We start from the raw sequence: 5836 nt of genomic DNA on the forward strand, positions 1-5836 counted from the left end.
AGGGTACTTAGCGAAACCCTACTCACGTTTCGTTATTTAGTAAAAATAACCATATTCCTTCAAAAATATTTTGAAATAATTCATACTTTACGGGGTGCGTAATACTTTTGGCCAAGACTGCATAATCGCTTCGATCTAACTTAGAATTCGTGATTTTCTATTTCTCCCAAAACTACTTCATCTGCTTGCAAAAATAATACTACAGTGATTCTAATCTTTCACACGACGATCTACATTTACTCGGCAAACTAACAACGAAAAGGAATTCGAAATTCACCCGTTCAAGTTTCTCTCCATAAAGTCTGACGGACAATCGCGAGCGACTTTCTTCGAAACACGGCCAAAGGAGGGAAGAAAGATTGAAGGCGGGGAGCTCCGATAAATAATTCAGTAATCAATTTACACAACTTTCCGGGGCGGGAATTTGCATTCGTTGGCCGGTTCGCTGATTTCATTTCGCACCGCGGCTGTTTTGATTGCGAGCGCCACTTTTTATTCGCGGTAGCTTGTCGTCTCGTCGCCTCTATTTATTCGCGGCCCTCGATTGCCACCGCCTGGACCGACTGGCTCTCGTCTTATTTGCCATTCCGCGCACGAAACTCTTTTCCGCCGTGTCTCGTCGCGTTTTTCCCCCGAAAACCTATGACCAAAGGAATTTTTCAGCGTCTAGTGGCTCGGACCACGGGCCAAAGTGATTTAGACAAGCGCGTTTAACGAGCTTCGTTGCATCTATCAACATTTTCAACGTCTCTTGGTGAAAAGCAATTAGAATATTTCTTTTTAATTATTGTCATTTATATTTCTGCCATGTGAATAATTCCAAGGAATCGATGAATTTTTGCTAGATTTTAGAAATTAATACAATTATTTTGGGATACGTCTGACAAATTCTGGGTCGTACTACTGAAATCGTAACTAAAACGCTACTAGTGATTTGAAATTAACACTCTTGTTTCTGTTAGATTTATAAGTCAGATAAATGTAACAAAAATTAAATCTAAAGCCTTCCTAAGATGTATGTGTTTCTTTTGTATACGTTCCAAGAAATCCGTTTGGCTTTACTACATCTGTTTAGTTTTAGACCCAAGTGTCTCTGATACGCGACAAAAGGCCCTTCGGTTCCAAGCGGGGTCGCAGGTAATTTTCGGGCGTTGCGTTGGAACGTTCTGTCTGCATACGGTGCTCTTGTTAGCAACTTAGAATAGCGAACATTCCTTGTGTATAATAAAGATGACAGTTTAAAATAAAAAATATTTCATTATTTAATAATTCATAAAACCCGTAATCCAAGAAGTTTAATACTTGAAAACTTGAAACAAGTCTACTCTAACTTAATTTAAATAAAGAGAACTGCAATCCTTTAGATTTCAATTATTTTCAAAAAAATGGCAAGAAAAAGTGGTCAGAGTATTTATTCCATTTTCGATCTTCACGATTAAGCCGGAATGGCATGGAAGGGAAAAAAATTGCGACCTTAATTCGAGTTATCTGCAAAAGCTGTACAATATGTAGAACGACCGCAAGTGGTATTATTCCGTAATGGATCTGTCACTTGGTCTGTCTGACTACAAACGATATTATTTCCCTGGGACCACGAACAGAACGGTACTGTAAGAGAATTCCGCGTGATCATAGTGCGCATTAACGTGATAAATCACAAGCGTTGATCGTTTCAAGATTACACACATGCTTACAAAAGAGCACGTGTAAAGCAATTATTTGCTGGCAATAAATATTAGGTTATCGCTTTCATCTTAACGTGCACTACGATTGCTGCTTTACCACGCGGACTTTCGTTTCGTACTTATTGTCAATGTTCGTGCGAACACGTCTCGTTGATAATCCATCAGAAGTACACCTAACTTAGCTTATTGAATCCTTCGTCGAATATACAGCGTGTCCGTGAAAGATTGCACCCTTTTCAGAAAAATAAAGATAATCTCTTCAAGCTTTTAAGCGAACTTCACAAAAACTCGATAAAGATTGATTTCTTGTGCATCAAAGGCTGAGACTATGATCGATTCAGGAGTTCCCTCGATGCTTTTTTAACAACTGAAGCGTAAAAAATAAAGAATTTTGTTTGGAACGTAACATTGGCAGTCGATGTTCTAGCAGAAGAGGTTTCGCAATAACTCCTCCAATTTGTAATATTATTACTTTTTAAAAATTGCGGGAAAAAGCTGAAAGTTACATTTATATCCTCTGAAAAAATGGAAATTTTTCATTTACTAGTTACTTGTGAAAAAATTTCCAAATTTTACCTATTTTCACACGATTCAGAGAGGTGTACTGCCTTAAGGGGTCTTCCTACTGTGACGGGTTGAAAAGATCAATCTTTCTTTGCATTTTCTTATAGCTTAACATCTCGAAAATATGTGCAGGAAGTTTTAAAGCTGAATTCTGAAAATTGGTAGAGATATATGCCTGCAAAGGAAGCGGTTTTACACAGTCTAAACTGTAGTTAAAGCTTTAAACGCGTTTATCTCGAAACAGCATTTTTGAAACTGGCTGACATGATTACCAAGAAAACCGGAAGTCCAATCCACTCGAAATTTGTCAGGTATATTCAGTAGATGTTGCTTTATCGTCTGAACTAGAATTGTGCTCAAAATTCACTCTTTGTGGTAAAAAAAAAAAACCATCGTTTCGTTCGCTAAAATCGAAAGCAATTTCTTGCCATTCCTTTATTGTTCGATACTTTTTTTATTATTCTAGTTCAGACGATAGCCACGCGTCTACAGATTAAGAACATGTTTACATTTTGTATTTCGGATAAGTGCGACGTCTGATATCACGTCAGCCATCGGGAATGATATTTTTCAACGCGCTCTTTTCACAATGCTCCTATTTCACAACAAATAAATATTTTCACTTATATAAAATATTTTAGTGTTCTCAAAAGATGACAGAATAAGCAGGCAAATTTGCAAAAGGATACGTGTAGCACTTGCTTTGCTTTAAATTTCCGAAAAATGAAGTTTCTTTCAGCTGTCACAGTAGGGAGGCCCTTTAAATCTCGTGACATAATGACCCGGAAGTAAACTTTCTTCTTAGATCGTTGAGTAAATTCCTGTTTCCCTTTCGCAGCAGTATAGGAAGATTTAAGATGATTGTAAATCAAAACGATAAATCTGAGGGCTAAGCGATAAAATGCAGGATCGTCTGCGGGTTATAGTATATGCGTCATAAAGCATTTAATATTCTTTTAGAAGATCCTTTGAGGTGTACGTGTCTGTTGAACGAATGCTCACTCGATTCTTTCTCGTTATCACAGTCCTTTCGTTGCATTTTACGAATTTTGCTGTAGAGAGCGTAATAAATTTTTCATTCATTTTCCAGTTAAACGCTTTAATACTTCCAGAAATGATTTCTGATAAAATGACTTGGCTCTAATTTAATATATTAAATCACAGTTATATTAATAACTAAGAGAAGACATTTCTATAAGTTAGTTTACTTTCGTTCCGTATCGTATCGAAATTGAATTCTTACAATCTGGTGATTGGATCGAGTATAAGTTTTCAAGGTATCGCGTTTCGTGTGATTTTACTATTTGTAAAATATAGCAGTACGTAGAAATTGAGTTCTCAAAATATCGTGTTACAGACAAATCGAATATCCAGAGTATTGTATCGCGTGAAATTCGTGCTTCTAAGCTACTACGTTAATTAGAAATTGGGTTTCTCATTTCCCAAGACATTGTGCTATATAGAACATGAGACCTGAAGGAGTTATTACATAGAAATGGAGCACCAAAGTGACTGCTGTGTTGTATAATGTTTGAATTTGTTGAAGCGTTGCGTTGTAAAAGAAAGCGATTTATCAAAGTATTATTTAACCCTTTCGTAACCAAATTCATTTTTTTAAGAATTCATTATTTCTCTACTGATTATCTTGTGTATAATGGATACTAAATTCAAATGAATTTTCATTCGAGAATTTAAGTAGAATATGTCCCACTTGTCATGAAAGGGTTAATATATAATAGAAACCGAGTTCTTAAAGAATCGCGTAATTTTAGGTCTATGCGAAAGTTCCCACCGTATTTTTTTGAAGAATGTGCATCTATGTTTTATTATATTTAGAATTATTTGGCGTAAGAATACTGATAATATAATATTAATACTGCATTCGGTAGAAAACTGTGATAATTTAAATAAGAAACTTTTGCATAGATCCAATATAAAAATAGACTTCTCATGATTGTTGCGTACAATTAGTATTATGCAGAATTCGAGTTCTCAAGGTACCGTTGAGTCTATGCAAAAGTTTCCATTGTATTTTTGTGGAGAAAGCGTACTTATTTTTTATTATATTTATAATTAGTCGTTATCGAAATAATAATAATATAGCATTCACTGTGAAAATTTAAATAAGAAAAGAAACAGAATACAGAGCTCTGTTACCGTTTATACCGAGACTAATTAATTGGTAACTACAATTAATGTAAGTTAATGTAAGTAAGTTAAGCAATCTACCTCCACAAACAATAACATAATATAAAGGACAATGTAATAATGTAGAAATGTGTGGTCGCTAATGGCAAATAAGCTGAAGCGACATTAAATAAATAAATTGAAAAAAGAGAAGAATACAGTGCTTTTTAATGCCACTGATTTACGAGCGCTGGAAACTTTTGCACAGGCCAGTCGAAAATTAGTTCGAAGACTTCATAGCCTCAGAATTTAATACAAATTTCGTCAAAATTTCAACCATGACACAGCCACTAGAATTTTTCTATTTCAATAAAACAAAAAAAAAAACAAAAGAAATTCCCGTATTTTCTCTTTCAATAAAACGAACGAACCGTTGTATTTACTTAATAGAATTAATAACATGCGCCCTGTTTCGTCTCATTCCAGGCGAAATACGAGGTCCAAAGTGGCCTTTAATTGAAAAACTTTTCGACGACTGCAATTTGTCCGTTCGTTATCTCCGGTCGTGGACGATTGCTCGTTGATCCACGGGCGTTAAGCAACCTCAATCCTCTCGCCTGGTTTCTTTCAGTTTCGCGTTAATGTACCAGGCAGTCCAAGTACTCATACTTTTCGTTTTTTTTTCTTCCGTTCTCCTTTCCCCACGCCATTTTCTTATTTGCCTTCAGTCGAACCGAACGTCCATCCTTCTTCGCCTAATTGCGTCTCCGCTCGAGAGAGGGAATGCGTTGCTTGCTGGCGCCCCTAATGGGATTAACGTTCCACGGAGCTGTAAATTTGTCCACGATGCGACACGGTAATTTTAATGCCATGAAAAATGGCTCTCCAGCGTCCCACGCGACTACTCTATACGTAAATAAACGAGATTGAATCGTTGCCCTCTGTTAACGCGTCCCAGCGTACGGATCATTTAATCAAGCTTCGCTATTGTTTCAATGTGTAATTCGTCGAGGGTGTTTAAAGCGATTAGTTTGAAAGGTGTTCTCGACTGATAGCAAGGCTAGGGAAAGTTCTTCGGTTTATTTCAAGGAATGCTGTATAGTTTAAGTGGAATATAATTGTAGGAAACGATGAAAAAATTTCGAGGGACCCAACCGGGAATCGAACCCGGGACCTTCGGGTTAGCAAGCCGAGGCTTTGCGCGCTACGCCAACTACCCCCTCTCTGTTCTCCCTTGTCGGTTTCCTATTTGGGTACGGAGGCTCCGATACTACATAACATAATTTTGTATCGTAATTATTGTGGAATTAGAAATATAAATAGATGTTTACTTAACAAAATATAAGAGTAACTATAATACTATGACACACGCTTCTAGACTTTTCTAAACACACTGTATCCTGTAGCCAGGCCCTTCGTTGGCTTCTCGTCGACCTCTCGTCGCCTGCTTTCTCTCTCAT

This window comes from Habropoda laboriosa, unplaced genomic scaffold (assembly GCF_001263275.1).
Source record: "Habropoda laboriosa isolate 0110345459 unplaced genomic scaffold, ASM126327v1 scaffold1568, whole genome shotgun sequence".
NCBI classification, from domain to species: domain Eukaryota; kingdom Metazoa; phylum Arthropoda; class Insecta; order Hymenoptera; family Apidae; genus Habropoda; species Habropoda laboriosa.